This window comes from Amblyraja radiata, chromosome 16 (genome assembly GCF_010909765.2).
Source record: "Amblyraja radiata isolate CabotCenter1 chromosome 16, sAmbRad1.1.pri, whole genome shotgun sequence".
Taxonomy (NCBI): Eukaryota; Metazoa; Chordata; class Chondrichthyes; order Rajiformes; family Rajidae; genus Amblyraja; species Amblyraja radiata.
In genome coordinates, this window is record NC_045971.1 from 8,345,310 (window position 1) to 8,357,459 (window position 12,150).

General features: G+C 43.2%; 1 protein-coding gene across 1 annotated transcript in view; it reads left to right on the forward strand.

Annotated features, from left to right (window-relative positions):
* Window positions 1–22: 22 nt before the first annotated feature.
* The window catches only part of rapgefl1 (Rap guanine nucleotide exchange factor like 1), a 90,163-nt gene continuing 78,035 nt past the window's right edge, over window positions 23–12,150 (forward strand). Inside the window, exon 1 of the mRNA XM_033035033.1 lies at window positions 23–74. The gene's annotated coding sequence lies outside the window, so the exon portion shown is untranslated. The remainder of the gene's footprint in view (window positions 75–12,150) is intronic.

Consider the following 12,150-nt stretch of genomic DNA (forward strand, 5'->3'; position numbering starts at 1 on the left):
CGGCAGCCTGAACGACAACTCCCAGCGCGCACTGCGAACAGCTCCCTGTCACCTGCGCTGGAACCTCTGAGCTGGTGAGTCAGATTGCATTCGCTTGTGAAAATACATGAGATCTAATTTTAGTACATTATTTCAGCATTTGTCTGTGGATTTGTGTGCATTTGGGGGTTTCATGTTATGGTTTGCATTTGTCCCCAGATCTGCTGTTTAACTGTGTGTGTGTGTGTGTGTTTTAAATGAACTGGGCTGCTTTTCTACCCATTAATGCTGGCTGAGGTCCAAAGATTGCGTTTCATTCACTCTTGTACACACTTGTTTCCCTCCAAAAGGTTTCGTAGTCCTTCTTCCACGTTGGATTGCGATTTTGGAATAGTTGTAGGACTGCAGTGCTAACGAAGATTGCCTGTCCCCCCCTTCCTCCACCCTTGCATGCAGGTTGGATGCACCAACAGACGTGCTATTGATTCTCTTACGTTGTGTGTGTATGTGTATGTATGTGTGCTTCCCGGGAAATGGGGTCAGCTTGCCTTTCTGGGTGGGTGTGAACATACACGATACTCCGTGTAACTCCAAATGCTTCGATTTTGCTGTTTTGAAACGTGATTTCCCATTCATTGTTCTGCTCCCTATAAAAGTGATAAAGTAATGTCATGCCACCCCCGCCTTATTAAACATTCAGCTCAGGGTGACAGAGAATTCCGCTGCATTTTGGTTTCTTCTTCAAGGCGTTCAAACCCTATAATGCAACAGCAAACGTGTTTTCTTTATGTTCTTCTATATTCCTCAGGATTGGACAGCTACTATTTTCACACCAATTTCTTCTCTCTTCGCACTCTTAGTTTTCTATTCACACAAACGCTTTAGCTTGAAGAAGCTTTTCTTTACTGGGCACAGACGTGATGAGTTGACAGGCTTTTTTTGGAGGGGATAATAGATTCAACACCAACTCGATTTCCATTTTGACATACACACGGTGTGTAAAAATAGATTTTTTTTCTCTCTCTCTCTGAGAGTTGTTGAAGCTAAATGACCACCGGCATTCCTGATGATTTTGGCTAATCAAACATGAACCAGAAATACACGGAATCACAAGATAGTTAGAGCATAGAGAGACCATTTGGCACATCAAGTCTGTACGTGATCTATCTCATAGTGATGCAGCTAGTTCCGTTCTCTGCCTTTTCTCCGAAGCCCTGCAATTTCTTTCCTTTTGAGATACCATGCATAATGCTACAGAGCAATAGTGCAGCATCACAGCTTCAGCAAGCTGAGTTCGATCCTGACCTCCACCTGAACATTATTCCCGTGGGTATATGGGCTCCCCCTTTATGCTCAGATGTGCTGGTTGGTAGGTTAGTTTTGTTATTTTTAAATTATCCTGAGTGGATTGTGGAAGAATCAGGATGGTGTTAATAGGCATGTGAAATAGAATATTTTGCAAGGAAATAAGTGGGAGAATGAAATTGCTCTTTGAGCTGGCATAGGTTTGATGGGCTGAATGGCCACCTTCTGTGTCGTCAGAAAATAAATGAGAGATCATTTACAGTAACTGTAATCATTAAAATAGCAGAGTGTTATAAAACTCCACCTGATTCTGGGAAGAAAATCTGCCATCCTTATCCACCAAAGATAGACACAAACTGCTGGACTAATTCAGCAGGACAGGCAGCATCTCTGAGGCGAAGGAATAGGTGATGTTTTGGGTCGGGACCCTTCTTCTTCATCACATATTCCTTTTCTACAGAGATGCCGCCTGCCCTGCTGAGTTACTCCAGCATTTTGTGTCCATCTTCAATGATAACCAGCATCTGCAGTTCCTTTTTACACTTCCTTATCCACTCTGGCGTGTGTGTAATTCCAAACTCGCCATTATGCTTGACTCTCAACCTTCTCCTCTTCCTGGAGCAATTAGGAATAGACAATGATTGCGGGCATTGACAGCCACATCCACATGTTGGGAATACATGTTCGTGCACTCACCTGCTTGGAGCTCAGGACAACCTTTTACACAGCTCATTTCCCAGGCAGCAGTGATGGTCTCGTGGGATTTTAGCATCAGTTGTGAGATTATTGTTGCTTTTCCAGTGGCGCACTGGTAAGCAGAAGGTAGGAGTAACTGAGAAAACAAGCCAGAAAAGTTGGAGGAAAGTGATAAATAGAACTGCAGAATGCAAGCAAGAGAAATTAAATGAAAATGTGGGAAAGATATATCAGTGGCCACTGTACATCTGACAGAGAGGTGAAGACTTTGGATGAAAACCTTCAACACAATGTCTACTTTGTGAAATCAGTTAGGTTTAATTCAACATGGCTCTGAATATAATGGCCTCACAATATAAAATTGCCCCTCAATGGAATTGGTTGGAATGGGGAATTATATTTTATATTGTTGCAATAGGTGCCACATATTTGTACATTGGTGTTCGTTATCGTAAATCTTGTCCCAGCATAATCCTCACCAACCCTGAGGGTAGCACAGCTGGTAGAGCAGCTATCTCACAGTGCCAGAGATTCGGGTATCATCCTGACCTCGCGTACTCCCTGCGTGGAGTTTGCACGTTATCCCTGTGAGCACAGGCGTTTCCTCTAGGTGTTCCAGTTTCCTCCCATAATCCCAAAGACGTGCAGATTTGTTGGTGAATTGGCATCTGCAAATTGCCCCAATGTGTAAGGTGTAGAAAAAAGTGGTATAACAGAACGAATGTGAAGGGGTGATGGATGGTCAACATGGACTCAGTGGGCCGAATGGCATGTTTCCATGCTGTATTTTTCAATTAAAGCCTTCATCAGCCTGAAATAAGCCTCCAGATGTAACATCCCTGCCCCTGTTTGAGGGTGAGGCACTAAAGCTGTTCAGCACATGTACTCCAGTTCTTAAAAGCCTCCTCTGTTCACAGGCATCAAGCGACTCTTATCTTCCCTTCAGTAATGACAGCACTGCTTGTCAGACGTCTTCAATATTCTGAGTAATAAAAAATGTTCACGCGGTGGTTACCTCTTATTCTCGCACTATTTACACAGCTTGACTCCAATCGCTCGCTTGATTTGGTGGTCGAAGCCTTAATTGTGGTTGAATTCTGTCATGCAAAATCTACTCGATTTGAAGGCGATGTGAGCACTGTTAAGAGCTGGTTGGAAACTGCCAGAATTTTTAATAATAAAACATTATTAATATCCCCCAGCTATACCACGTCTAAACAATATTACTCTAGGATTTAGAAGATTCTTCACCGCAGTTCTAAACTGACATGAAGGTTGTATAACCTTTATCTAATTTGCTCATCTGTCAACATGACAAGGAGGGCTGCATTCTTCTGTTTTTATGTTAGGACATGTTTTCACTTGTTCTAATTGCATTTTTAGAAATCAAAAGGTAATATGTAGTAAATATCAAAACAGTAGGAGAGCGAAGGAAGTCACCTCCCCAAAGAGGAATAATTTAATTTGGCTCTTAAAACCAGTTAATAAAATAAAGTACAATATATGCCATTGCCTGAAGTCTGAAGGAGGGGCTCAACCCAAAACGTCACCTATTTCTTTTATCCAGAGATGCTGCCTGACCCGCTGAGTTATTTCAGCTTTTTGTGTCTATCTTTGGTTTAAACCAGCAACGGCAGTTCCTTCCTACACACATGCCATTAAGTAATAGTTATCTTGTAAACCTGCATCTGTAGTTCCATGTTTATCTATTTCTTTCTTGAACACTCACACTTCCAAATTTCATTAGATAGGAGAGAACTTGTTCTTGATTGCACATTTGGCAATGTGTCTTTTACTGAGCAGCGACAGGATCTGCAACAAATCTCAAAGAGAAGTGGCATAATATCTCTGCAGATTTAAAAGTTTAGATTTATTTTAAAGGTTTAACAATACGAAAATTGGATTTGACAATATATAAAAGAAGATTGTGCTGCTATTTTTAAAAAGCAACGTAAATGAGCACACGAGGAACAGCGATGCTAGAATCTTGAACAAAGGAAAAAGTGCTGAAGTAACCCAGCAAGTCAGGCAACATCGGAGGAGGGAATGGACAGGTGCCGTTTCGGTGTGGTGACACATCAGTCTGATCAGTCTGAAGAAGGCTCCTGACCCGAAACATCGTCCATTCCCTCCACTGATGCTACCTGACCCGCTGAGTTCCTCCAGCACTTTGTCATTTGCACATGGAGGGGTGGGGGGGGGGTATTATTTTATTCACACTGGATTTAGATTATTTTACACACACTAGATTTGCTGTGGATTGAGAAGGTGTGAGAAAGGTAAACCGATTTCCCACTGAATGAGTTTAGAATAAAACAGACACGAGAAATAGGTTTCATTTCCCGACAACCGAAACATTGTGTGTATGAAATTTATCTTTGTACTTACAACTTGGTATGATTGAAAGGTGAAGGTCAAACCTAAATGGTCGTTCACATGGCATATTAGTTCACATGAACAAAGTTGTTTCTGTGACAAAACTAGAAACATTTTAAAATAATGAGGCGAGAATCAAACGTTCAGTACCCAGTGGCGCATGTACCTTGTTACAAAATGAAGACTGGCCGGTGCACGTGCATTCATGGTGTTAACGGCATCAGTTGCCACTAGAACCACTGATCCTCTTTCCCCACCGGTCTCCATCTGTCTTTCACTAGGCACCAGTCTCCTGGCCACAAACGATCTCACCCCCTTTCCAATCTCTGACCTCATCTCTGATGGCATAGTGGAGAGTGCAGTGCCAACTCAGTAATAACTCGGGCACTGCTGATGTTTTCTGAAAAGGTTCCCACAACTGAAAGAGTCATGGCAGCACTACACAACAGTCACTCAGCATGTATTTCAGCACAGAGTTACTAAGGCACGCCTTTAACGGAGAGCTTCCCAATCCAATTCTTTCTGTCGAAAAGTTATTAAATGATTTGGAATATAGTATTCTTGACTATATACATAAAAAGACACTAAGTAATGGAGGAACTCAGCAGGTCAGGCAGCATCTCTGGAGACCAAAACACCACCTACCTATGTTCTCCAGAGATACTGCCTGACCCGCTGTGTTACTTCAGCATTTGGTGTCTTTTTTTTTTAAACCAGCACCTGCAGTTGCTTGTTTCTACATTAATATACGGTGTAGACATCTTATCTTAATAGCCACCTGTTTTCCAGCTTCCATTGGCATGATAATGAATAACTGACACTGACATTGCATTTTCGGTTTTATCCTCTTGTGGTTACTGATGGAACAATTCGATGAAAAATGATTAATTAACTGAGAAAGATAATTTATCTAAATGGAAAATAATTTGTGTTTTTAAAGCACTTGTTTGCTCAATAGCCTCGCCGAGCATTTCACACATTTAGTTGTTGGAAACGGAATGAACCGTGTCACATGAGCCACCATAATGCCCATATTCTGTACAACTTAATCCCTGAAGCAGCTTGTGAACAAATGACCAGGTAATCGCAAAGTGCTGGAGGAACACAACAAGTCAGGCAGCATCCGTCGAGGGAATGGAGGAGCGACGTTTTTGGGCCAGGACCTTTGTTCAGATCTTTTGTCGGACTCAAATCAGTCTGAAGAAGGGTCCTGACCTGAAACGTTACCCGTCCATTCCCTCCGCAGATGCTGCCTGACCCACTGAGTTCCTCCAGCACTTTGTCTTTTGAACGCGGAGGGTGGGATTATTTTATGCGCACTGGATTTAGATTATTTTAAGCACACGGGATTTGCCGGGGATTGAGATGGTGTGACACAGGTAAACCAATTATCTATTGAATAGAAGCAATGAGTTTAGAATAAAGCAGAGTGTTCCTCCAAAACTTTGTGTTTTGCTCTAGATTCTAGCATTTGCAATTCCTTGTGTATCCATCTCTGAATGATCGGTTTTGATAGCATTGATTGAGGGAGCTGTAATGCTTTAGATGCTGTTGTATCTCGGTCTTCTTCATTAAATGGTTTATAATGAGATTAACTGATGAGCAATGCCAAACAGCTGGCAGAAGTGTTAGTTTAAATTTTCACCTGAAGCCCGAGCTATATATGCGTCAATTGAATGTGACAAGAAAATCTACTTAGTAAATAATTAATTATGTATAACAAATTCCCATCCCCCCCCTGCCCCAAAATAATATTTTATGGTAATTGAGAATCTTTTATTTGAAGCGAAATAGCCATCGCAAACCACCAGCCTTATCGTTTGGCTCATCCATATCTGAAAGAGCTCGGTAAATTAAAAGTGAATTGCCTTATTGAGAATACGTGTCCCAGGAATCAGTGAGCTCAAGACCCAAGGAAAAACACATTTTATCTGAAGTGGAGCCGCACGTGTTCCAGTCCTTTCTGCATTGCAATTAAGATTCTGACCGATTTTACATTCAAACAGGAAGATAGCTATGGATCGTTAGTAGCAGAGAGATTAAGCCAAGCACTGTTCGGCAATTAACCATTTCTACTCCAAGAGCTTTTTGCCATCTTTCAGTGCAGTGGTCTAAATCTTAACTCCAGTCGCCTGTCTGTCCTCCTTAACGTTCATTCCCCCTGTCCAGTTTAAATCTTTAAACATAGCTTTGCAAGTTTCATTTGACCTTGTATCTACGCTGCTGCCAGCCCAACGGAAATGAAGACCTCCTTATGCCAAGGAGCACGCAAGGATTTTTGGCAGCAGTTCATCGTGTTCCACAATAAAACACTCTTCATTTAACGAAGGGTCAAGGCACCTGCTGGTTTACAGAAAAAGATACAAAATGCTGGAGTAACTCAGCATGTCAGAGCAGCATTACCCGCTGAGTTACTCCAGCGCTTTGTGTCTTAATTTAACGTATCTGCTGCAATTAGATATTTGTGGCAAGATTCCACGGTCTGAGAGGACAAAATTGATCAATAATTGGCTTGGAAATTGCGCAGGACGGGACAAATTGTTCTTTGGTTATTGGCTCGATGCGGAACCATTTTGAATTGTCCAGGGGTGGGTCCTGAAAACAAGTAGGAGGAAGGGAAGAGTGGCGTTTGGAGGCTCCAATAGAGGGGAGGGAGGGTGAGGGAAGGAAGGAACTGTTTAGCTGTCAAAGCATCAGCTGCTTGGTTGAGAGTGAGCAGGACGACATATTTCGGGCGGTCATGGTGGCGCAGAGGTGGAGCTGCTGCCTTACAGCGAATGCAGCACCGGAGACCCGGGTTCGATCCCGACTACGGGTGCTGTTTGTACGTTCTCCCCGTGACCTGCGTGGGTTTTCTCCGGGATCTCTGATTTCCTCCCACACTACGAAGGCCTACAGGCTTGAAGGTTAATTGGCTTGGGATAATTGTAAATTGTCCCTAGTGTGTGCAGGGTAGTGTTAATGTGCGGGGATCTTTGGCCAGCATGGACTGAGTGGGCTGAAGGGCCTGTTTAAAAAAATATTATTTTAAAAATAAAGTGGTGTGCGTGACATCAGGCACTTGCCTGAGCAGATCTTATTTCACCAACCCATTAAGCTCCAGGTGGCATCTCTTCCTTCAGAATGTTGCTGGGCTGTCAGTTTAGATCATGCATTCACATTTTGGAGTAAATATTAAATCCACAACCTTGTCAAATGGAAGCAACAAGGCATCAACTGAGCCATACTGATAAATAAAAAATTATGTTCAGTGATTTCTGTCAAAGAATAGGATTCCACACTGATAGCCGAAATGGCAATGGATCTGTTAATTATTCTCAGTATAATGCGAGGAAAATTAGGCTTCCATTTCACGAGGAACATTGCTGCGAATAAATGAATCAGACCTTTATGTCATTATTTGTGTAGGGAGGAACTACAGATGCTGGTTTAAACCGAAGACAGACACAAATGGCTGGAGTAACTCAGCGGGTCAAGCAGCATCTCTGGAGAGAAGGAATAGGTGACCTTTTGGGCCAAGATGGTTTGAAGAAGGGTCTCGACCCGAAACATCACCTATTCCTTTTCTCCAGATTTGCTCCTTGACCTGCTGAGTTACTCCAGCTTTATGTCATTATTGTCCCTTGAAATCTGGTTCCCGCTCATCTGCACTTGAAGGGAATTTTAAGTCAGTCAAAACAGGTCCGTGCTTGAATTTTACATAATTCCTGGATGAGGGTAAAATCAGATGGAATAGAATTGGGAAATGGAAAATGATCGATGTGTAGGCACTTTATTTTTAGATAGTTAAGGCAAAGAATGGTAGGACAATTTACTCGCGGCACGGTGGTGCAGCGGTAGAGTTGCTGCCTTACACCGCTTGCAGCGGCAGACACCCGGGATCGATCTTGACTATAGATGTTGTCTGTACGGAGTTTGTACGTTCTCCCCGTGATCTGCGTGGGTTTTCTCCGAGATCTTCAGTTTCCTCCCACACTCCAAAGACGTACAGGTTTGTAGGTTAATTGGCTTGGTGTAAGTGTAAATTGTCCCTAGTGTGTGTAGGATAGTGTTAATGTGTGGGGATCGCTGGTCGGTGCGGACTCGGTGGGTCGAAGGGCCTGTTTCCACGCTATATCTCTAAACTAAACTAAAGGCAAAGTTTAACACAGAACCACAGTGTAGAAGGCGCCTATTGGTATATCTTGGAACTCCGCTGAGGAACAAATGAACCCAAACCACGATTGAAACATTAAAATGGTGCACTGCATATAGTTTAGCTCAAGGATTATTGATATTTGCCTTCAATAATTTTATTATTACAGGAAAATAGTTCATGTGCTGATTTGTGAAAATTGCAATCCAAAAATACAGATTATTTAATTTGTGTCAAATATCCAAGGAAACAACAGTTGAATGATCACTATGTACCATCACAATGAATGGCGGTGCTGGCTCGAAGGGCCGAATGGCCTCCTCCTGCACCTATTTTCTATGTTTCTAACCTTATCCTTGGTCAACGTGGACTAGGTGGGCCGAAGGGCCTGTTTCCATGCTGTATCTCTAAAGTCTAAAGTTTAAACTTAGATACAGCATGGAAACAGGCCCTTCGGCCCACCTGGTCCATGTTGACCCGCGATCACCCCATATATTAGCACTATCCCACACACTAGGGCCAAATTGACTATTTTATCAAAGCCAATTAACCTACAAAATTGGCAGACCAAATTCCCTCCAGGGATGAATAAAGATTTATCGTATCGTAAACCTGTATGTCTATGGAGAGTGGGGGGGAAACCAGAGCACCCAGAGAAAACCCACGTGGTCACAGGAAGAATGTACAAACTCCGTACAGACAGCAACCATTGTCGGGATCAAAACCAGGTCTCTGGCGCTGTAAAGATGCAGCTGTACTGCTGCGCCACTGTGCTACCCTTAATAACTAATTACCAACTAGGTCATATTTATTAAGTGCAAGTCAATCTCATCCTGATCTATTGAAAAGTTACCTTGACTATGCTGGTTATTCAGATGATTGGTCCTCTGTTCCTTTGTGCCTTATCCCACACTAGGGCAAGTAGTTGACCTGACAGGGTGCACGTCAGATGCTCATACAGACATGGCAACGTCTTGATGTTGCTATGCTTTTAGACCCGCGCTTTGATCAGCACGCAGACTACTGCAAATCGCAAATTTTTTTTAAACGAAAGGAAATGCTGGAAATAAGCAGCCGCACAGGCAGCACCAGCGGGGAGAGAAATAGGGAGAATGTTTCAGGTTGATCACCTGCCATCAAAACTGGAAAAGCGAGCACACGGGCGTGTGACAGAGGAGGGAGGAGTGGGGATAACAGGTCTCCACCCTGTCACATAATTGTCCAGGTGACACAAATGCCGACGGTGTTCTGGATGAAACCGAGTTGGCTGCTCAAAGGCCTTTGTTGATATGTCTGGAAGGCTGTTATTACAGGGAGGTGCTTGAGCATGGGCGAGACAGAAAAACAACTTTGGATCTGTGAGATACAAAACACAGAGTTACTGGAATTCACGTCTGACAACCCTCATGTCAGCCATGTGCCAAAGTCAGAGTCGTACGTAAGAACTACATGGGGGTATAGCTCAGTGATAGAACATTTCACTGCAGTTCAAGAGGTCCCTAGTTCAAATCTTGGTGCCCCCTTAGTCATATTTGGGAGGCACAGTGGCGTAGCAGTAGAGTTACTGCCTTACAGTGCCAGAGAATCGGGTTTAATCCTGACCAAGGGTGCTGTCTGTACAGAGTTTGTACATTCTCCCAGTGACCGCATGGGGTTTTCTCCCGATGCTCCGGTTTCCTCCCACATCGCCAAAGACGTACAGCTTTGTAGTTTAATTGGCTTGGTATAATTGTAAGTTGTCCCCAGTGTGTGTAGGGTAGTGTTAGCGCGCGGGGATCGCTGGGTGACGCGGTTCCATGTTATCCCACATTCGCATCTTACACATGAGGGCCAATTTACAGAAGCCAATTAACCTACAAACCTGCACGTCTTTGGAGTGTGGGAGGAAACCTGAGCACCCGCAGAAAACCCACGCGGTCACAGGGAGAAGGTGCAAACTCCGCACAGACAGCACCCGTAGTCAGGATGGAACCCGGGTTTCTGCCGTTTGTAAGGCAGCAGCTCTACCGGTGCGACACCGTGCCGCCCTTGAAGTGATTCATACTAGTCCAGAAGATCGCTCTGGCTTTTAATCCCTATGGTATCTTTAGTAATTGATGATCTTCACAGCTAGCTGAACACAGAACCAGCTCTTCCTGAAATAGATCTGGCATAGTGACTTGCATTGACAATGTGCCGGTCAACATATTGGCAATGCCTAAGTGTGAATTATTGAGTTGGTGATACAAGTTGAATCTCACTTAAGCAGCTGAGGAATTTAATTCAAGTAGTTAAATAAGTCAGAAATAAAAAGCTGACATTGGAAATACTAATTTTGGGGAATTTTCCTGTTTTATTGTAAAATTTATTTGATTTGCTAATGTCCGAAGGTGACAATGTTTGAAGAGATGGAGATGTGGGAGCTATATTTAAGAGGGAGTTAGATGTGGCCCTTGTGGCTAAAGGTATCAGGGGGTATGGAGAGAAGGCAGGTACAGGATACTGAGTTGGATGATCAGCCATGATCATATTGAATGGTGGTGCTGGCTCAAAGGGCCGAATGGCCTACTCCAGCACCTATTTTCTATGTTTCTATCAGAGAACGGCACGGTGGAGCAGCGGTACAGTTCCTGCCTTACAGCGGACACTCTGATTCCATCCCGACTACGGGCGCTGTCTGTATGGAGTTTGTCCTTGGTCATCGGTGCCGGCTCTGATTTGTTCTGAATCTTTTCAAACCTCTAAGTTCCCTATCCCTTGTCTCTCAGTCTGAAGAAAGGTTTAGACCAGAAACGTCACCTATTCCTTTTCTCCAGAGGTGCCGTCTGATCCTCTGAGTTACTCCAGCGTTTTGTGTCTATCTACCTAGTATTTTTAATTTTTATTTAAGATTCCCAGCATCTACAGGTTTCTTTCAATGTTGATTTATCTGCACACGCTGAAACACAGACCTCTTTCTTCCTCTAACCACTATCATGCTTTCCCCTTCAATGTATTTAAACATTGAACTGTCACCGTGCTAACAAGTATAACATCACATTTCACCAAACGAAATGTTTTTTGGCAGTCTTGAGCCCAATCTGCCAACGTGTTATGATCTGCGCAGCAGCTATTAAAGATTGTGTACTGTTGTAGCACTTGAACAGATCATATTATCTGCAGCAGAATTCGCTGGTTTTATCCTCCACACCAATGGAAAAAACAGTAAAGGCCATCGGTTTCAACGGCATCCTTCCAGAATTCCTAATCAAACATGGCATTTTCCATCTAATCCCCGTGGTTTCAATCTTGGTGAAAAGTACCCCGACCTATTTCCTTTCATGCATGCTGCCTGAACAGATTCAGCTGCATGCTTTTAAATTTAATGACGTGAATATTTTGGGAAACGGAAAAAATTGTTGTGCTTTTGAGACAATGCAAAGTGGTCTGGTAGAACAGATCGGATATTTTCCGTACAAAAGGGATGAACAACCTATGTCCAGGGTGCGAACAACAATGGCAATGAGGGCAAGAACATATTCTTGATGCTGTAAATCTCATGAGATCATGAGAGGGAAGGTGGGATGGATGCACAGTCTCTTGCCCAGAGTGGATGAATCGAAGATCAGAGGATATTGGTTTACAGTGAAGGGGAAAAGATTGAATAGGAATCTAAGGAGTAACGTTTTGACACAAAGGGT